General features: G+C 41.1%; 1 long non-coding RNA gene across 3 annotated transcripts in view; it reads left to right on the forward strand.

The window, feature by feature from the left end:
• The first annotated feature begins 2,127 nt into the window (after positions 1–2,127).
• Positions 2,128–22,977, forward strand: part of LOC147361760 (uncharacterized) — a 318,701-nt gene continuing 297,851 nt past the window's right edge. For all 3 annotated transcript variants that reach the window (XR_015138231.1, XR_015138229.1, XR_015138230.1), the window contains exon 1: positions 2,128–2,283. This is a non-coding gene — a long non-coding RNA (uncharacterized LOC147361760). The remainder of the gene's footprint in view (positions 2,284–22,977) is intronic.

A 22,977-nucleotide genomic window follows, 5' to 3' on the forward strand; every position in this document is an offset into this window, starting at 1 on the left:
TTTACTGTCTCCATTGATCCCTCAGAGCTCTGAAGCCCACACCCCACTCTGAAGCCACACTCCAGCAGACTCCCACCCAGTCTGCTGCCTCCTGGAGGCCTTCTTTCTCTAGATCCTCTCCTGTTCTCTCTCCACCTGGTGCCCAACGTGGGGTGATAGCTTGTGGTTCTGTACTCTTTCTGTTGGGTGCCCGCAGCTGCCAACGTTGTAGGATTCATTACACAATCTTCCATCGGCCGTCACGGTTATCCCTCCGCCCCATCCGCATCTCACCTGAGCTTGGAACATGCTGCTTCCAATGATTGCAAATTAATGTATGTTTCCTAACAACATCCAGCATTTCAGATGACTTCTCTCCTGCTCGCCACCTATCAGGGCCTCTTTTTTTTTTTTAATATATAATGTATTTTAACATCAAGTTCAAAATATCTCCTTCAAAATGCTTTCCTTGAATATCACTACTCAACACTGAGCATGCCTTTTGCTTAGTTTTCAGTGTCTATTTTATTAATTTTGGCACCTTGTATGTTGCTTCTCAGATCTCCCCTTTTGTGTGTTTGTTATATGTATATTCCTAACTGAATGATAAGTTCCTTGAAATGGTTGGTGTTTGATATCTCTCGAGATTTAACTTAGTGTTAATAAAAATCAATGCTGAATTAGATTGCATTTCTGTTCCTCATGTATGAGGCAGGGATCAGATCGGGTGCATCATTTCAGTACCTCAGAGGATCATCAACAAGCCCACTGGGGGATATTTAGGATCACCTGTAATATTTTGTGCTTTAAGGCATGGTCTGGTATCATTTGCTCAAAAACCCAGTGAGGCAGACACCATTATCATTCGTGGTTAACACATGACTTCTCTCTTGGTCAGTAGTCTTGTCCAAAGGCAGAGTGCTGACCAGAGCAGAATTTTAATCCAGGCAGTCTGACTCCAGAATTCTTGCCTTTAATTCTTAGGGCATGGCAACCCCCTCCGGTATTCTTGCCTGGAGAATCCTGTGGACAGAGGATCCTGGTGGGCTACAGTCCATAGAGTGGCAAAAAGTCAGACAGGACTGAAATGACTTAGCGTGCAAGCTCACTATCTGCCTTATATCTGAGACTTTGGTACTGTCTGGTCTTGAAGTTTCAGAGCTGGGGTGTGGAAGGGAGGACAGCAGTGATGATGGCAAGAATGAGGAAAGCGGAATGGGGAAGCTGGTGGAAATCTTATTATTTCACAATGTGAGTCTCCCTATGAATAAACTCTAACATTCATGAAATGTTTGAGACCAGAGTTCTTGCAGAAACCCTGAGAAGAGGCAAAGTAGCTTGACGAGAGTCAGACATCATGGTGAGAATGCCGATATTATCTAGATCTCGAAAGGAGTGGGCCCCTCAGCTGAACAGAAGCTACTGTTTTGGCCATTAGTCTCTAAAACAAAAAAGAAAAGTTATGTGTCACCTTTAACCAAAAGGACTCAGCTAGAGGACCCATCTCTCTCAGGTATGTAGGTTCCCAGCTGAAAATCACTAGGCTTCTCTCATGCTTCGTGGTCACTTTGGGTGCAGACAAAAGGGGAAAAGCAAAAGCTCCCTTAACTTTTCAATTATTTATTTATTTTTGGCTGTGCTGGGTCTTCGTTGCTTCACACAGAGGAATTCTCTAGTTGCAGCGAGTGGAGGCTACTCACTACCTGTGGTGCTCGGGCTTCTCATTGCAGTGGTTTCTCTTGTTACACAGCATGGGCTCCAGCTTCATGGCTCAGTAGTTGGGGTGTATGGGCTTAGTTGCCTTGGCATGTGGGATCTTCTTGGACCAGGAATCAAACCCACGTCCCCTGCATTGGTAGGCGGATCCTTAACAACTGGACCACCAGGGAAGTCCCTCTCTTATCTTTCCTTTTGTTTCTCTACATTCATTATAGTTGCTGCAAAAATAGCAAACCCACCACTCAAAATAGCCCCAGGTCTCTTACTAACTGGTTAGTATTGGTGCTAACATTGAAAATATTGAACGACTGGCCCCGGGCAGTGAGCCTCAAAACAGATGATAATTATAAATGACTCATGCAGACAGGAAGAGTCCATTAAATATTAGATAAGATTAGTCCAATCCTTTGTTTTACAGTCTCTCTGATTGCTAGCAAACAAAGCGAAGGCAAAATTAGCTCTTGCCTGGACCTCGGTAGCAGAGAAACTGGGATCAGCTGTCACCTTTGGCAACTCCGGTGGGTGTCCAGGAAAATACTAAGGAGGTCATGAAATTGTATGTGACATCTCATGACAGAAGGTCAGGTGAGTGGTTCCCAAACTTGACTGATAATAGAAGTTACTTTTTGGGTTAAAAAAATATAGCCCCCAGGTTGTGCCTGAGGCCAACTGAACTTTTAGCTACAGGGCTACACTCATGAAATAAAAATTCCCAAGGTGATTTTTGATAATTGGTTTGATCACTAACTTACTGGGGAGAACATTCCATTATTGTTATTTATTTTTTCTTGAGACGTCTCCCTTATTTCCTGATTGAGATCCAGAACTCTTTCCCTGGTTATGAAGGTCAATTATCTGAGCACAGTGGTATGTAGATAGGGCATTCAGAAGGATTTATACCATGCTTGTGTGTGTGCATAAACTGCATTTGAAATATGACCTTTATTCTATAATTAAGCCCAATGAAAATGTGGTATTTTAGGCCTTGGTTTCATTACATGTAGAATAATAATGATTACAACAAAAATGATGATCCATGTAAACCAACCCAATAGCATCGATTGTGTATCACTGACAAGTTCATGGCTGTTGCAGGTAGACTTTTGCCTAATCCCACAGTCAGCTTCAGGGGCTTTCTAGGTGGTGCTGGTTATAAAGAATCTGCCTGCCCATGCAGGAGACTTAAGATATGTGGGTTTGATCTCTGGATGGGAAAGATCTCCTGGAGGAGGGCACAGCAGCCCACTCCAGTATTCTTGCCTGGAGAATCCCATGGACAGAGGAGCTTGGTGGACAGCAGTCCATGGGGTCACAAAAGAGCTGGACACAACTGAGGCAGCACGGACAGTCAATCAACCTCAGAGTTTTGTTTTGATTTTTTCCCTCTAGGTTAAGACAATTCTGATTTCTTCTCTTCCCAAACTTTTAATCTCTCATAGACTCCAACCATAGAAAAAGACCAGTACAATTCCCTTGATGACAACTGCCCTTTTCTCAGATTTTCTAATGTAAGGCAGTAGTTTTTGAGTCAATACAGTGGTCAGTGGGAAGTCTACACTGAAATCAGTATCATGCCTGCAAGTTTGCTTGGAGATTGCTTCAGTAAACTCTGGGAAATAAAACTCTTTCTGCAGAAGAATCAATCATACTTATCTGGCTTGGAGCCAGTTCTGAAACAAAGGACTAGCTCACTGGATGTAGTACTATTTCTAAACTAAGTGATGCAGAATGTTCTTGATTGTCAGAAAGTGATAAAAATAAATGTGGTGATTAGATACCCATTGTGTTTATCAGGGACTCCAACGTAGAGAAACCGGTGGTAGAAATTCTGTGATCACTATAAAAATAAACTCAAAATAAATTAAAAAATTCAAAGCTGCAATTCCCAATCAGGTGCCTCTAAACTCAATAGTGAATGGAGAAAGAGACTCTTAATTTAAAAATTCTAATAGAAAGCATATGTCTACTATGAAATGACAAAATAATAAATTATTTGATGGCTATTCATCAAGAAACAAAACTTGATTGGGCACATGGATAAATGGAAATATTAAATGTAGAGAGTTTAAACATGGTGAAAATTTTGTTTCAAAAATATCCATTATTCAAAAATAAACTGAGTTCCTTGGATGTAATTGTATTTTATAGGATAGACTTGAGCATGTCTTTGAGGATAGTAGATCCCAGCTTTTTAAATGCCCCAAGCTCATTTTTTCTCCTTCATACACTCAAAGAAATACTATTTGTACATTTATCTTATATTGTGATGCATAATTACAAAACCACAATAAATTTAATAGCACTTCAAAGAAGTGATGTTTTATAAATCAGAGGAGCACATATAAACTATACAAGATTAAAAATAGAAGCTCTATGTGCAAGAAATTTATGTCATTTACAGACAATATTTGAGGACATATGCTTTGAAAATGTAGATACTTCCACCCCTCCTTGTATTAACTCTCCCAATCTCTAGGTGATCGATGGCCTACATATGTAGGATTACTACTTTATCAAGTGAAAACAAGAACACTGGATGGTTTGTAAAATGTTTTCAAATCTCTTTACGTTTATTTGGCCGTATCTGGTCGTAGTCGTGATGCATGAACTCTGTAGTTGTGGCCTGCAGGCTGAGTTGCTCGGCAGCACGTGGGATCATAGTTCCCTGACCAGGGATCAAACCCACATCCCCTTCACTGCAAGGGGACCACCACTGGCCCACCAGGGAAGTCCCTTGAATGGTTTAGTAAACTCTCTCTCAGACACACTGTCTTGAAAGTCTTTGGCCTGAAATGCATTCTTCCCTACTTCTGTCTGTGTTGACCACCACTTATATCTGGTGGCGCCCATCTTGCCAACTGTGATCCTTGGCAACTTTAGCCATTGTCTCAATAATATGGTGTGGGACTGGAAAAAGAACTAGGGAAAGCATCCAGTTTCTAGCCCCGAGTTGGGACTCGGGGTTAATCATTTTGACGCCCATTTTATGTGCAACATAAAGACTCCAGTACTGCTGTTATTAACCCAGCTCGTAGGGGAACAAGAGGAATAAAGTTAATAAGAAGGAACAATCTGAAAGCTTTGGTTGAAAGGTATTATTTAAGCCACTGGAGAAAACTGTCCAATTATGGATAAGGGAGTAGTACTGATGTGAACTTTTTTTCCATTTATGTAAATTAATGGGGAGAGGTACAATTTTCTTACGTCTATTTTATTCTTTCACCAGTAGATAGGAATAAAGGCACTCAGCCTGCAAGAGAAAGTTGGGAATCATGGGGCCGAAATGGCTATTTTTGTTAATTTCCTTTCCCTGTAGCTGGCTTCATGCAATTCATGCTTCAGGTTCTGGCTGAGCCCCTCAGGGCATTTCAATGCCTAATACTCAGTGGTGTATAAAGATTCTTTGAAGTTACTTAGGTGAATACATAACAACTTTTCATACATTCAAAATACTTGTGAATTCCTTGAATTCACAAGGGAGAAACACTAATCATAGCAATATTAAGTACTGTAATGAACCACAGGGTAGCAGATGGGCCCTAGGGTAAACAGTTTCTGTTCTATTGATTTACTTATTTGATTTCCTTGTAAAAGTCCATGACCTGAACCATTGCTGCAGAATACAAATACATGTTGTCAATCTAAGCCACACATTAAGATTCTTTCTTTAAAAGAATCTCTGGAAAGAGAAAGGAGAGCTTCTTAGTGTCTTGGACCCTGGAAACCAGTGTTTTGCAGTTTGAGTGAGTTTGTGAGGATGAATCCTCTATGGAGAATGTCATGACTTCTGTCAAGATACCACCAACATGATTTCATTTCCAGAAGCTTCTATTTAGAGTTCAATATCTACCTGGCATTCTGTTGTATATTATCATGTCATGAGGGCATTGAGGTATGATTTATTTTTCAAAGAAACACACAATATTTACAATACTCACAGTTTCTGAGTGTTACAGAAGACATGTAAACATATACAAACTTAAATGCCTCAGGAGCCAGACGGATGGTAACAATATGTGGTGCTGCCTGGTATAATACAGTAGGGTTTGGTGGGGGCCAATTGTGGCCAACTGGGAGAGGCATTAACGTCAAGTTCAAATTCACATTAAGAAAATGGCTCTATTCACATGAAGCACTTACGTGGGCTGCATTCACTGCATTTATGTGGGCAGTTGTTGACTTCTTTTCAGATTCTCACAATCTCTTTTGAGCTTCTAGCAACTGTTCCAAGTTGACAATTGACACCATTTTGCAGTAGAGACAGAGGCCCTGTAAGGTAAAAGTCTTGGGCAAAGTAACTCAGCTAGTAACTGGGAAAGCAAGAATAAAAAACTGAAATTCTATGGACCTGAGCCCAGTTATTCTTTTTTTTTTTAATTTTATTTTATTTTTAAACTTTACAATATTGTATTTGTTTTGCCAAATATCGAAATGAATCCGCCACAGGTATACCTGTATTCCCCATCCTGAACCCTCCTCCCTCCTCCCTCCCCATACCCTCCCTCTGGGTCGTCCCAGTGCACCAGCCCCAAGCATCCAGTATCGTGCATCGAACCCAGTTATTCTTATAAACAACTATCAATGTAGAAAGGAGCTGCTGCTGCTGCTAAGTCGCTTCAGTCATGTCCGACTCTGTGCGACCCCATAGACGGCAGCCCACCAGGCTCCTCTGTCCCTGGGATTCTCCAAGCAAGAATACTCAAATGGGTTGCCATTTCCTTCTCCAATGCATGAAAGTGAAAAGTGAAAGTGAAGTCGCTCAGTCGTGTCCGACTCTTAGCGACCCCATGGACTGCAGCCTACCGGGCTCCTCCGTCCATGGGATTTTCCAGGCAAGAGTACTGGAGTGGGTTGCCATTGCCTTCTCCAGTAGGAAGGAGCAGAAATTGCTATTTGTTTTGAGATTTACTCACTCTTCTCATATCTAACCCATCATCTAAGGGCTCCTTTGCTGATTTTTGTTGCTTTTCCCACATATTTTTGTATACCATTTAAGAACACAGCATGTGTAATATCCTATAGTCAACAGGTTTCTGATATGTCAGAAGTCTCTGGGCTACTTTTAATACACTGATTTGCTTTCCAAAGACAAGAAGTTGTTGAGGAAAATAGCTTGATGCATAAGGATGCTGCTGTCATCGGAGATGGCTGGTTAGTTCAGGGTGGACTAAATGCAGAGCTATAGACCTCACTAGGACTGACCATGTAGGATGCCTCAGAGCATGGGTACACACCAGACACCTGAAGAACTCTTCTTACACCAATTTCAGAGAGTAAAATATAGGCTTCAGAGTCAGAAGGCATGGGGTACAAAACATCTGGTCCTGTGTGACCAGGGCAATCAACTAAACATTCAATATCAGTTTTTTTTTTTTTTCTTTTTTTGGTTTGAAAACAGAGGAAACAATGATTGTGAAGGCTACGTAGTGAATGTGTTCAGAACAGGAGTTGGGCAATTGTTACTCAATATAGTAGGTGCTCAGTAAATGCTGGTTCTCCTCTCTCCCTTTCCCTTTCCTCCATCTTCACGTCCAGTGGAGGAGGCCTTGGGCCATGCTGGTAAAATGAGAAGTTGGGAGAAGATATGCTTTGGAAACTGAAAGACCCAAGTCCTCATTGTCACAACCCATACAGTGTCTACAGGGACCCTGTCTGCCTTGGGATACTCCAAATAGTTGTTACTCTTTTTAAAAAAGATATTTATTTATTTATGTGGCTGTGTTGGATTTTCACTGCAGTTCATAGACTCTCTAGTTATGGTGTGTGGGCTCAGTACTTGTCGCCCATGGACTGCAGGGTATGCAGGCATCAGGCCACATGGGCTTCAGTAGTTGTGGCATGCAGGCTCTCTAATTGTGGAGTGCGGGCTCAGTGTTGCTCCATGGCATGTGGGATTCTAGTTTAGTTCCCTGACCAGGGATCGAACCAGTGTCCCTTGGATTGCCAAGCAGATCCTTAACCACTGGACCACCAGGGAAGTACCTTCATTGTCATCTTAAGGGGCAGTGAGTAGGAAGTAAGTTATGGAAAGCAAAGTAGAATTTCTGTAAACTGCTAGCATAAAAGATCTGAAAGGGTCCCATGCAGATTAGCATAGTTTTTATTACATGTTCTATTTTTGTCCCATGAGACACTTATTGAATCTCATTGTGCCCATTGTGCAGCTTTTGTTCTGAGGCTGTGAGTTTAATTATTTAGTTATTTATAAGTACGTACATCTGGGCATAAATGCCATAGTTTTATTTCAGTGAGAAATTTATGGTCAGTGAATTTTGGTAATTAATGAATAAATTATTTCTTCTCCATAAATGCCTCTACAATTTGTGATTTCCATAACAATCCATTATACTTAAGAAAGGTTCTTTATTAGTTGAGAAAGCCCGTGCTAATGGAATCGGGAAAGGAGGAGATTTTAAATTGCTTTAATTAACTGTGTTAATTAATACCCAACATGTGTAAGATATTGAATTGGCTGTGGTTGGTTCCATTTGAGTTTAGTTGCCTAAAATCCGTCTAATATGTGAATAGTCTTTGTTAAAGAAATTCTAATTCTTTTGTGAAATAAATGGCAGGAATAAAAGGATTTCCTCTTTTGTAATCTTTGATTCCTGGTATATTATTGAATCCCTGAAATTTGCCAAAAGAAAAAAACAACAACAAACAAACAGAAAATCAGCACAGGCAAGCAAATCCACATATTGGCTTTCTAGCAAAGAAACCCTTAAAGCACCATTGTGTTGTGATTTGAAGGAATTAGAGAAGCTTATGACTGATTGCATGTTTCAAATCTTTTTCAAGAAGAATCAACACAAACAAAGAAATTTAAGTAAACCCTATTCTCCGCAAATCACTGCACTAAGTGAACTGGGCAAAAAAAGCAAAGAAGACTAATTCCTGCTTCTATGGAGCACACAGTTGAGTGAAGATGGGAGACGCACAATTATTTCCATGAGGAGTTGGAAAGAGTGGAGAAGAAGGAGGTGTTGAGAATGGCCTCTGTGCCAAAGAACAGACTGTTTTCTTGAGCATAGTGGATGCCTTATTTTAGATCCTCCTAGGCTTAGCATATGTTTCCTCAATGGAAAAGAAAATCAACTCATTCTTGATGTTTCCTTTTCTTCACACTCACATCCATTTCATCAACAATTCCTACCAGCTTTACTTTCGAAATATGTGTTGAATCTGCACACTTCTTATCACTTCTACTGATACCCCATAGCCCAAACCCCTGTGCAGATTTCCCGTTTCATCTGACTTCCCAGGGCCTGGACTGAGTTAGCACGTCAGAGTCCAGGGCCATTGTACTTGCTAGTCCCTCGGCTGGAACAGTTTCCCTTCAGATATTCCCAGGACTCATTTGCTGTCTCATTCAGATTTCGACTCGAATGGTACCTTCTCAGAGAGACTTACCTGACTACTTTATCTAGAATAACCTTTTCCTATATACTAGTTTGACTCTAAAAACACTGTAGTACCTGTATCAGGTCAGGGTTTAGGCACAGAAATTATATATGGATATATATATTATCCCTGGAGAAGGAAATGGCAACCCCCTCCAAAACCCTTGTCTGGGAAATTCTATGGACAGAGGAGCCTGGCAGGCTATACAGCCCATGGGACTGCAAAAGTCAGACATGACTAAGCCAACCAACAAAGCAAACTAATACTATACATATTATATTCAGTATATTATCTTTATATAGATATCATATATTATATAAATGTATATTTAAGGCTATGGTTTTTCCAGTGGTCATGTATGGATGTGAGAGTTGGGCTGTGAAGAAAGCTGAGCATCAAAGAATTGATGCTTTTGAACTGTGGTGATGGAGAAGACTCTTGAGAGTCCCTTGCACTGCAAGGAGATCCAACCAGTCCTTTCTAAAGGAGATCAGTCCTGGGTGTTCTTTGGAAGGACTGATGCTAAAACTGAAGCTCCAATACTTTGGCCACCTCATGCGAAGAATTTATTCATTGGAAAAAACTCTGATCCTGGGACGAATTGGGGGCAGGAGGAGAAGGGGATGACAGAGGATGAGATGGCTGAATGGCATCACCAACTCGATGGATGTGAGTTTGAGTGAACTCCGGGACTTGATGATGGACAGGGAGGCCTGGCATGCTGTGGTTCATGGGGTCTCAAAGAGTCAGACATGACTGAGTGACTGAACTGAACTGAACTGATATATTTATATATAAATTTATATATATATAAATATATATATTAATTTCATATATAAATTTATATTTATATAAAATTTATATATAAATATATAATGTGATATTTATAATATGATATTTCATAATATGAATATATATAATATAATAAATATATATGTTAAATATAATAAATATATATGTTATATATATTATATGAAGTTTTATACATACATAATATTTGCATCTGGCACTTAGTGTCCCTAGGGTGGTGGTCAGGAGGGGGAGATGGTTGTAGAGTGGGGAGATAAAGGGTTGACTGGAACATACAAGCATGACCTGGAACCCCATGAGGATGGACTAAAATCTGTATCCATTTTTTTGTCGCTGGTCTTACTGACAAGAGTAACCTATAGAAGATAAGGCACTTCATCAGGGAGCTAAACACGCACACCAGGTATTGAAGAAGCAGCAGGAGGAAGGAGAAAGAGAGTCTCAGCCAGGGCTGTACGCCTCTGGGTAACTCGGCAGGTCAGCAGTTTACCTCTGGCTCTCCCAGCTATCTTCCTGTGGTCTCACCAGAAAGACACAGAAATGGAATTGTAGAAAACATAATTCATCCTAGCCAAATTGACACATTATAAAGCCATCACAGGATCTGTAGTACCTAATATTTGCTGTGTATTTATCTGTCCCATGAAAGCAGATATTTTTTTTCCTTGTTTTCAACAAAGCAGATTCAGATATGCAATTTGTAAGAGAATCTTCCTAGATTGTTACCTACTTTCCACACATCTCCCCCATCAGCTTGTTGCTGCTGCTGCTAAGTCTCTTCAGTCGTGTCCAACTCTGTGTGAGCCCATAGACGGCAGCCCACCAGGCTCCCCCGTCCCTGGGATTCTCCAGGCAAGAACACTGGAGCGGGTTGCCATTTCCTTCCTTTCCAGTGCATGAAAGTGAAAAGTGAAAGTGAAGTCGCTCAGTCGTGTCCGACTCTTCGCGACCCCATGGACTGCAGCCTACCAGGCTCCTCCGTCCATGAGATTTTCCAGGCAGGAGTACTGGAGTGGGGTGCCATTGACTTCTCCGATCAGCCTGTTGCTATTGCCTAAATAATATTACTGATTTTTCCCTTGATGTTATTAAGAATTTGGCACCACTTTGACAACACCCAGATGACCTCCTCAGGGCTTCTCTGGTGGCTCAGTTATAAAGAATCTGTCTGCCAATGCAGGAGACGCAGAAGACGCACGTTTGATCCCTGGGTCGGGAAGATCCCCTGAAGAATGGCGCGGCAACCCACTTCAGTATTTTTGCAGGGAAAATCACATGAGGAGCCTGGTGGGCTATGGTCCGTGGGGTCACAAAGAGATGGACACGACTGAAGTGACTGAGCACACGTGCAGGTGACCTCCTCATTCAATTGATAATGTGACAATTTTGTGCTAAGTGTAGAACAAATATTTCATTTGGTCCTCACAACAACTCTGAAAGATGTTAGTACCTCCATTTTACAGATAAGGAAACTGAAGCTTATGGACGTTAATAGCTCAGTGGGGTCACTTAGTAGCAAGCCCTGCATGATTTGAATCCAGGTCCTCTCACGGATCGCAGTCAGTTTTATTAACTCTCTATGTGGGTAATTATAGTATGAATATTGCTCTAATTGAGATTACTGTTATTCTTTCAAGAAGCAGGGATCAGATACCAGTGTCTGGGTCTCATGTTCTATGAAGTAAGGCAGGATTAGAATGTGGTCTCTGTATCCATCTAAAACTACAGTAGTCAAAACCAAACAGAGGTGGCAAAATTCAGAAGATGGAATAATGGAACACATGTGATCAAATAGCATGAATAAAAATGGTTCAAAGGATCGGTCCCTGACAGGAATTAGAGATGTAAGTGGGAACAAGTAGGTATGGATTTGACATCAAATCTAAGAATAGGTTTTAGACAGCCTTTAGTGAGTGGACCCTTGGATGGATAGAAAGAACCATCTTCAATATCTGTGCTTTTCCTCTCTTTTCCAGGCACATAGCTGAACTATATTTCCCAGATCTTCACAGTTACTCTGGGGCCATTTGACCAACTTTTGCCTAATGGAATATGGGTAAAGTGAAGCCTGTTACTTCCCTGCCTGAATCACAAAAAGCTCTTAGGCATGACCCTCACCTCTTCTCTCCTTCTGGACTGTCACATCCTCAGAAGTCACATTAAAAAGTAAATGAATTTTAAGGGAGTCTGGGAGGCTGGGTCCCCCTATTATTCACTGCTCCTCGCTCTCCACACCTCACCCTGCCTCACTGACTTCTGTTGGACTGTGGCATCAGTGATAAATATATCTTTGCTGAGTTAAGTCACTGAGAATGTGGGCTTCTGGTTATATAAGCCACTTATTTATTCTGTAAGCAAAGCATCCTCAATGGCTCAAACTAAATTCTGCTCAAAGTATCAGTGCTGCTATTGGATTTGCTGCCTATTCTCTCTTATTACTTTCAGTACCAGAACTCAAAGGTGTCCAAACACCTAATGATAATCAGACCTTAATTGCCAGAACCAAGACCTAAAGAATGGGCTCCCTGAGTCTAGGTCAAAGCATTGTTCATATTTAGCATTTGTGTCTGTCTGGGTCCTTGGAAAAAAAGAGCATGCCTTTGATGGGAAAGAGGATCATACATTCTAAGAGGTTTGATATTGACTGGAGAAAAGATTGAGAGAACTGAAGTGGTAAATCACAACATATAAGTTTTTGTATCTTGTATTGAGCTAAGCTGGTGGGTAGAGAATTGATGAGACAGAAAGGAGGGAACTTTTTTTAGTTTTGGAAAAGAACTGCTGCAATAAATGTGTTTAAAATAAGTGGACACTGAGAGGCAAGTACAGACAATGTTAGAGTTAAATGTAAATGTTAAGTGTGACATGAAAGATCAAAAGAAAGCACTGAACACAGAGAAGGAAATAGATGAAGAAGAGATGCTTTGAAGGCAGTCAGTTGGTGGCAATAAACATTAGAGATGGGAGGGTGATGACTTAAAAGTTTCAAGGCCTGAAGGTTTGGGAAAATAAATGGTAGTGCCGTTGGCAGTGACAGCAAATAATTGCAAGAGGCATTTCTTTATTGATATTTAGTTGACATACAGTTGGTTTCAGGTGTACAACAGAGTGGTTCAATATTTCTATACATTACAAAATGACCACAATAAGTCTAGAAACCATCTGTCGAGATACAAAGTTACTACAATATTGTTGACTGTATTCCCTGTCCCGTATGTTACATCTCCATGACAGTTATTGTATGAATGAGTGTTTAGACCTCTTAACCCTCTTCACCTGTTTTGTCCATTCCCCACCCCCTTCTCATCTGGCAACCACCAGTTTGTTTGTTCTCTGGATGTTCTCTATTTTGTCTTGATTTTTAGATTCCACTTAAAAGTGAAATCATATGATAATTTGTCTTCCTCTGACTTATGTCACTTAGCATAATAATTTCTAAATTCATCCATATTGTTGGCAAGATTTCATTATTTTAATGACTGAGTAATATTCTACTGCATAGATTTATCATATCTTCTTTATCCATTAATCTATCACTGGACACTAGGTTGCTTCCATATCTTGGCTATAACAAATAATGCTGCAATGAACATATGAGTTCATATATCTTTTCATAGTAACGTTTTTGTTTTCTTCAGGAAAATACCCAGGAGTGAAATTTCTGGATTGTATGATAGTTCTGGGGCTTCCCTGGTAGCTCAGTGGTAAAGAATCCACCTGCCAGTGCAGGAGACCCAAGTTCAATCTCTGGGTGGGGAAGATCCCCTGGAGAAAGAATTGGCAACCCATTCCAGTATTCTTGCCTGGGAAATCCTGTGGACAGAGGAGCCTGGTGGGTTACAGTCTATAGGGTCACAAAAGAGTTGGATACAACTTAGTGATTAAACAACAACTGTTCTATTTTTAATTTTTTGAGGAACCTTTATACTGTTTTCCACAATGGCTAGACCAACTTACTCTCCCATCAAGAGTGCATGAGGGCTCTCCTTTATTTATTTATTTTTTTTGATGATGGCCATTCTGACAGGTGTGAAGTACTATTGCATTGTGTTTTTGGTTTGCATTTTCCTGATGATCACTGATGTCAGAGCATATTTTCATGTGTCTGTTGGTCATCTGTGTATCTTCTTTGCCAAAATGTATATGCAGGTCCTCTGCCCATTTTTTAAAACTGGATTTAAACCCTGCTGGTTTTCAAAGCCAGACATTTGCAGGCTCATCTTCCGTGTGCTGGACCCCCCGGCTGGGGAGTTCCCTGTGGGAATAGGATTTCTGGCTCCTCTGGGAGAACTTTGCAGTTATGAGTTTTCTCTTGCGCGTGGGTCACCTTGCTGGGGGCGGGGATCCAGACTAGACCTCCATCTGCTTCTCCTCCCATTTCTGTTGTTCCTCCTTCTTTACATCTTTAGTTATGAAAAATCTCTTCTGCCAGTCTTCAGGTCATCCTCAAATATAGTTGTTCTGTAAGCGGCTGTAATTTTGCTATTTCTATGGGAGGAGATGAGCTCAGGATATTTCTACTCCACTGTTTTGTTTCAGATCCTAGGAGAAGACTTTGTGATGGAAATGTGTTGCCTTTTATTATGTTTATGTAGAGTTTCAGTGACTTTGAGACATTCAGAAATGGCCAGCGAGCAGTTGATTAAAGTACTTTCTATTCAGGCTGACTTTTTCTTTCACTTATATTAAGAACTATGCTTCTGATTATTGGATTTTCTCTCTCTCTCTCTTTTTTTTTTTTTTGGCAAAACTGAAGTTAAACCAATACTTTCTAGGCATTTGATATATACTTTATAATGGTGACAATGCTCAATACCTCCACGGTTTTGCTGCTGTCTCTTGTTCTATTTTCCTTCTCACCACAATAATTAAGGAGTCTACACTTTGCCCAAACTGCTCATAAATTTATAAATCATGGCCATGCTGCTCTTTCTGGCCCTTGCTAGCTGCAATTTATTTTGTGACGTGGCCTTTTTGACTTGGCCTATGCATGTGTCAAATTGTCTTATACATGTCCTTGATCTTTTGCCCTGCTAACATTTTGCATACGATTACATTTCAGAGTTTGGAATCTTCAATCATGCAGTAAACAGTGATGCTGAATTAATTTTAAATTCCCGAGATTGAAAAGGAGGTCAACTTGGGACTAGAGACTGACTGAATTTCTGTGGGAGGCAGAGCACCTTAAAAGCTTGTGTTTCAGCCAGGTGATTTGTGGGTGACCCTTGTGGCTATTATTCAAAGAGAGAAAATTACTGCTTGGGAGGTGAGAGCCAAGAGAGGGCCTCACTGCTGGTCGGTTTCTCATCATCTTTGGAGAATAAAGGTAGAGACTATCAAGAATGGTTTGAACCAGAAAAGCCCGGTTGGTTAGCACCATGTTGGAGCTCCAGGTGGTGCCAGGAAAATGGGAATCTGTGCTGGGAAGAGCCAGGTAGTGCTTCTTCATCCCCCTACCCAGAGCAGAAACATTGGAAAACAGCTCTATCTTCTCCCTGAACCCATCCTGTCAAACAATCAATTTCACTGGCCTTATTGCTCAGTGATTCCTTTTCTTCAATGCCTTTCACATATGCAGTGCAGATCCAACTGTACTATCTGTCACGGAGTTTGGTGATTGTCAGGAAGGGCATAAATGTCTATTTGATGGGTGTTTTGTTGTGCCTATTTAAATATGGCCTCTGTCACCTGATGCTTGTGGAATGACCTCTTGCCTCAAAGGCTGGCCTGTTTCTGCATGGGAGGCAGATGTGCTCTTCCTCCCACCCATTTTAAATCTTGTCAAAATTTAAAATGATGCAGACACCAAGATGAATGTTTGCCCTTTTCTCCCTTTTCAGGCCAACTCTGGACTCTAGTAACAGTATTGCCATGGATTGTATAGATACAAAAACAAAGAGATAAAATGATAATTAGTACTAATGAGTATAGCGTAAAATATTAAATGTCTGCAACATGACCTGGTCTGTTCACAGACAAATGCACACAGATTTTTTTTCAGTTTGTCTCAGTGGAGACAGATCAAAATAAACTGGGGAATCTAGTCTTCAAATAGACCCACCTAGGATACATTTTCCCCATGAGAAGTAATGGCAGATGATACAGCTAGAAATGCATTGTGTATATGACCAGCAAAGAGGAGAACAAAAGTTGAGCATCAAATCCTGTGATTGATTAGAGTAAAGTAAGTAAATCACTATTTCGAGGGAAGTCTTTATTGGTAGCAGATCAGAAGTATCAGATCAATTCACACGAGTATGAAAATCAAACCAAACATATTCCTGGAATTCAACATTACCAAGTATATCAACTTAGATTAAGCTTCTTTATGGTTCATGTTTAATAAGATTAGAAAAGCATGTTGTAATCTGCATGTTTAGTTGAGAAGGGATAGTAATACTTTCTGCATGATTCAAAATCCTCATTTCATGGTAGAGATTTCTAAGGCCTAGAGAAAAGATGACTGTCCATGGTCAATGTGGTGTCATGGCAAGAACATAGGCTTTGTAGACACAGGAATCTGAGCTTGACTTCTCAACTTGCCATTTTACCTTGAGCCAGTTTCTTAAGTTTGCTTAGTCTTAGTTCCCCAATCTGTAAAATCAAGATGTTAATCATTATCATTCAAGTTTATTGGAGAAAATAAATTACTTAAAACCTCTGAAATGATGTCAGGCATGTAGTAGGCTCTGAACTCAGGGGTACTGCTAGTATTATTATGTATGTTCAGAGAAGACAGATTTGGAAATAGAATCTATATCCACATTCTAGCAGTCAGCTTTTGTTTTTCTATTTTATACAGCTCCTAAATCAAGTTTCTATCAGTGAAAACTAGTATTTATGGAAAGTTTGCCAACAGTTTCACATCTGCTACTCATGACTAAATGGAAGGGGCAGTATTATAATCCAGCTGGAATGTTAGGCGGCACTGACTTTGAGAGGTTACATATCTTGCTTAATAATGCTAATAGAGTTGAAACTGGGTCCAAACTCAGGTCTCCCTCTGCTCTGACCACTCCAGATTTACTCCTTTATAATTAATGTTTTCCTGGTCACCATTTTCTCTATTCCCTACTTGAGGTACAGTGTTAGTGCTCCACAAATACATTCTATTTCTTATTCTACATATAGAAATTTTGAAATGATAACATATCTGGTATATTGAATTATTTGAAACTATAGGGTACAAGTTGGAGAAGGCAATGGCACCCTACTCCAGTACTTTTGCCTGGAAAATCCCACGGACGGGGGAGCCTGGAAGGCTGCAGTCCATGGGGTCGCTGAGGGTCGGACGACCGAACGACTTCGCTTTCACTTTTCACTTTCACGCACTGGAGAAGGAAATGGCAACCCACTCCAGTGTTCTTGCCTGAAGAATCTCAGGGACCGGGGAGCCTTGTGGGCTGCATCTATGGGTTCGCACAGAGTCAGACACAACTGAAGCGACTTAGCAGCAGCAGCATAGGGTACAAGTAGAAAACCAATTTATCACAGTATCTCAAACACTATAGGTATTTCAGTCCTGTAACTAGGATAAAATCTCAGCTATCCACTGAGATTTTAGGCAATCTTCAGTTCAGTTCAGTCGCTCAGTTGTATCCGATTCTTTGCGACCCCATGAATTGCAGCGCGCCAGGCCTTCTTGTCCATCACCAAGTCCTGGAGTTTACCCAAATTCATGTCCGTAGAGTCGGTGATGCCATCCAGCCATCTCATCCTCTGTTGTCCCCTTCTCCCCTTGCTCCCAATCCCTCCCAGCATCAAAGTCTTTTCCAATGAGTCAACTCTTTGCATGAGGTGGCCAAAGTATTGGAGCTTCAGCTTTAGCATCAGTCCTTCCAAAGAACACCCAGGACTGATCTCCTTTAGAATGGACTGGTTGGATCTCCTTGCAATCTTAGATGGGAGAATATCAACTGACCTTCCAGCCATGATGGTAACTGGTATTTGACTAGCTCTTGCAATATAAACAACTATAAAGCTAGACAAATAGATATAGAGCCACTGTTTTCAGATGATGGATGACAGACAACAATGGACTGTAATCCGTGAGAGAAGAAAAATACATCATCCTCATGATTACTGCAGATTTTTGACTGAAGGCACTTTTAGGCCATGGTAGAGGAATTTGAAACCCTAGCAAAGTATGGCAGTTTCACTGAACTGAGGACAGACTTTGGGGCTGCTGAGGCTAGAACTTGTAGGGATGGATATCTGAAAGGAGGCAGCTGGTCAGAAAATAAGTTTCAGAAATCTGCTTCGGGATCTCCTGAAATCTTCAGCCAAATACTAAGATACGTATACAGGGAGAGATTCGGCAAGGCTGGGGATTCTCTAGGCAAGAATACTGGAGTGGGTTGCCATGCCCTCCTCCAGGGGATCTTTCCAACCCAGGGATCGAACCCAGGTCTCCTGCATTGCAGGCAGATTCTTTACTGTCTGAGACACCAGAGAAGCTGATGAATACTGGAGTGGGTAGCCTATCCCTTCTCCAGGGGATCTTCCCAACCCAGGAATTGAACACGTATCTCCTGCGTTATAGGCGGATTCTATACAAAATACCAAAAACATTGCAAAAAGGTATAAAAGACCTAAATTTATGAAGAAATATACCATATATAGACCACAAGATTTAATATTAAGAAATCAATTCTTTCCAAATTGTCCTATAGATTCACACAATGACAATCTGAATCCAAGCAGTTTAAAAAATAGAAACCAATAAGCTGGTTTGTATAGATATGCAAAAGACTTAGAATAGCCCCCCAAAATTTAAAACTAAAGAACTTACACTAGTTAATTTCAAGATTTGCCTTAAATTATTATAATCAAATATTATTATTGATGTAAGGGTAGACGAGGGACTTCCCAGACAGCGCTAGTGGTAAAGAACCTGTTTGCCAATGCAGGAGAGGTAAGAGACTCCGGTTCGATCTCTGGGTCAGGAAGATCCCCTGGAGGAGGGCATGGTAACCCATTTCAGGATTCTTGCCTGGAGAATCCCATGGAGAGAGGAGCCTAGAGGGCCACAGTCTGTAGGGTGGCAAAGAGTCGGACACAACTGAAGTGCCTTAGCACGCACACAAGGATAGACAAATAGGTCAATAGAATGGAGGAATCGAGTCCATAAACAGACCCACACATGCAGGATGTTATTGTTTTAAAGATGATCGCAGATTCTTAGATATACGCCCCGTCAGGATATGGGGTTCTCTTGAACCTGGTTGGAATTGACACTATGATTTCTGAGAGTAAGAGGCAACACATTTTTCTGCCAGGTTCTCTTTGGACACGTCTTCTGTGGGAAGCCACTCCTTATGTAAGAAGTTTGTCTCCCTGTGGTTGCCATGCTGGAGAGGTCATGTGTAAACATTTTGGTTGGCACTCTCAGCTGAGCCTCTACGGCCAGCCTGCTTGCCAGTCACTGGAGTGAGCCATGTTTGAGTCCAGCAGAATTGAGCCTTCAGATTTCTGCAACCCGATGCAACATCTAAGTGTATCCACATGAGAAACGCCACAACTAAACTGTCCAGCAGAGCCTTTCTCAGATTGCTGACCCAGAAAGTAGCAAAGTAAAAGCTTTGATCTAAGCCAGTCACTCCTGTGATAGTTTATTACGGGGAAAAAGTGATAGGATAATTTAATGGGTAAATGAGTCTTTTCCAGAAATGGTGCAAGAACAGCTGGATGTCTGTATGGAAAGAAATAAGCCTCAATCCGTACTTTGTACTATATATAAAACAGCTCAAATTGGAAGGTAGAATCAAATGTAAGAACAAAATAGTTAGACCGTCTAGATAAACACATTAAATATTACATTATTCATGTAATGGACAAACACATCATTACCTTATTTATGTAATGGACTGCTGTCTATGGCGTCGCACAGAGTCGAACACGACTGAAGCGACTTAGCAGCAGTAGCAGCAGCATACTCAACAATCAAGCCAGTCAATCCTAAAGGAAATCAAATCTGAATATTCATTGGAAGGACTGATGCTGAAGCTGAAACTCCAATACTTTGGCCACCTGATGTGAAGAGCCAACTCATTGGGAAAGACCCTGATGCTGGGAAGGATTGAGGGCAGGAGGTGAAGGGGGTGACAGAGGATGAGATGGCTGGATGGCGTCACTGACTCAATGGACATGAGTTTGAGCCAACTCCAGGAGATAGCGAAGGACAGGGAAGCCTGGTGTGCTGCAGTCCTTGGGTCGCAAACAGTTGGACACGACTTAGTGACTGAATAACAATGTACTCAACAAAAAGGAAGAAAAATAACCCACTGATAATACGCAACATCGGATGTATTTCAAACACATTATCCCGAACAAAATAAGCCATGAAAGAAGGCATATTATATGAATTTACTTTATAAAGTTCTAGAAAAGTGAAACTAATCTGTGGTGATATTGGACAGTAGTTGCCTCTGCACAGAGGATGAAATTTCTGCCTTTGTTTATGGCAAGTTCCTAACCTTGATCTGACTTCCCTGGCAGGGAAGTACACAATTGCACTCATCTTACACACTAGTAAAGTAATGCTCAAAATTCTCCAAGCCAGGCTTCAGCAATATGTGAACCGTGAACTTCCAGATGTTCAAGCTGGTTTTAGAAAAGGCACAGGAACCAGAGATCAAATTGCCAACATTCGCTGGATCATGGAAAAAGCAAGAGAGTTCCAGAAAAACATCTATTTCTGCTTTATTGACTATGCCAAAACCTTTGACTGTGTGGATCACAATAAACTGGAAAATTCTGAAAGAGATGGGAATACCAGACCACCTGACGTGCCTCTTGAGAAACCTATATGCAGGTCAGGAAGCAACAGTTAGAACTGGACATGGAACAATAGACTTGTTCCAAATAGGAAAAGGAGTATGTCAAGGCTGCATATTGTCACCCTGCTTATTTAACTTATATGCAAAGTACATCATAAGAAACACTGGGCTGGAAGAAGCACAAGCTGGAATCAAGATTTCTGGAGAAATATCAATAACCTCAGATATGCAGATGACACCACCCTTATGGCAGAAAGTGAAGAGGAACTCAAAAGCCTCTTGATGAAAGTGAAAGAGGAGAGTGAAAAAGTTGGTTTAAAGCTCAACATTCAGAAAACAAAGATCACGGCATCCGGTCCCATCACTTCATGGCAAATAGATGGGGAATCAGTGGAAACAGTGTCAGACTTTATTTTTTGGGCTCCAAAAATCACTGCAGATTGTGATTGCAGCCATGAAATTGAAAGACGCTCACTCCTTGGAAGGAAAGTTATGACCAACCTAGATAGCATATTGAAAAGCAGAGACATTACTTTGCCAACAAAGGTCCGTCTAGTCAAGGCTATGGTTTTTCCAGTAGTCATGTATGGATGTGAGAGTTAGACTGTGGAGAAAGCTGAACACCAAAGAATTGATGCTTTTGAACTGTGGTGTTGGAGAAGACTCTTGAGAGTCCCTTGGACTGCAAGGAGATCCAACCAGTCCATCCTAAAGGAGATCAGTCCTGGGTGTTCATTGTAAAGACTGATGCTGAAGCTGAAACTCAAATACTTTGGCCACCTCATGTGAAGAGTTGACTCATTGAAAAACACTGTGATGCTGGGAGGGATTGAGGGCAGGAGGAGAAGGGGATGACAGAGGATGAGGTGGCTGGATCGCATCACCGTCTGGATGCACATGAGTTTGGGTAAACTCCAGGAGTTGGTGATGGACAGGGAGGCCTGGTGTGCTGAGATTCACGGGGTCGCAAAGAGTTGGAAACGACTGGTGACTGAACTGAACTGAACTAACCCTGATTATTTTTCTTTTAGGTGCTTTTCTTTTAGGCTTCCACAGAAATACCCCTGAAGGGTCTCTAATTGTATTTGTCATGATTTCGGTCTCAACCTTTGTGTATCCAGTGGCCCCTTCCATTCCAAGTCTCTCTTTCAGGGTTCCATCATGCACTCAGGGACTCACCTGAGCAAAGTTTACTTTAAGATAGCTTGAGATCAGTTGCTTCCCCACGTAGACCACATCTCACCACTAAAAATGCTCACAAATCTTTGTCCCACCAATAATTTCAGTTTGTTCCCAGTGTAGGGTTTTACTCTGTAGCCATGGGCTTCAGCTTCTTTTTTTTTTTTTCTAATTTTATTTTATTTTTAAAGTTTACATAATTGTATTAGTTTTGCCAAATATCAAAATGAATCCACCACAGGTATACACGTGTTCCCCATCCTGAACCCTCCTCCCTCCTCCCTCCCCATACCATCCCTCTGGGTCGTCCCAGTGCACTAGCCCCAAGCATCCAGTATCGTGCATCGAACCTGGACTGGCAACTCGTTTCTTACATGATATTTTACATGTTTCAATGTCATTCTCCCAAATCTTCCCACCCTCTCCCTCTCCCACAGAGTCCAGAAGACTGTTCTATACATCAGTGTCTCTTTTGCTGTCTTGTACACTGGGTTATTGTTACCATCTTTCTAAATTCCATATATATGCGTTAGTATACTGTATTTATGTTTTTCCTTCTGGCTTACTTCACTCTGTATAATAGGCTCCAGTTTCATCCACCTCATTAGAACTGATTCAAATGTATTCTTTTTAATGGCTGAGTAATACTCCATTGTGTATATGTACCACAGCTTTCTTATCCATTCATCTGCTGATGGACATCTAGGTTGCTTCCATGTCCTGGCTATTATAAACAGTGCTGCAATGAACATTGGGGTACACGTGTCTCTTTCCCTTCTGGTTTCCTCAGTGTGTATGCCCAGCAGTGGGATTGCTGGATCATAAGGCAGTTCTATTTCCAGTTTTTTAAGGAATCTCCACACTGTTCTCCATAGTGGCTGTACCAGTTTGCATTCCCACCAACAGTGTAAGAGGGTTCCCTTTTCTGCACACCCTCTCCAGCATTTATTTTTCGTAGACTTTTGGATCACAGCCATTCTGACTGGTGTGAAATGGTACCTCATAGTGGTTTTGATTTGCATTTCTCTGATAATGAGTGATGTTGAGCATCTTTTCATGTGTTTGTTAGCCATCTGTATGTCTTCTTTCGAGAAATGTCTATTTAGTTCTT

The sequence above is a fragment of the Bos grunniens genome, chromosome 12 (assembly GCF_055505025.1).
Source record: "Bos grunniens cultivar Pamir isolate PY7600 chromosome 12, Bosgru_T2T1.0, whole genome shotgun sequence".
NCBI classification, from domain to species: domain Eukaryota; kingdom Metazoa; phylum Chordata; class Mammalia; order Artiodactyla; family Bovidae; genus Bos; species Bos grunniens.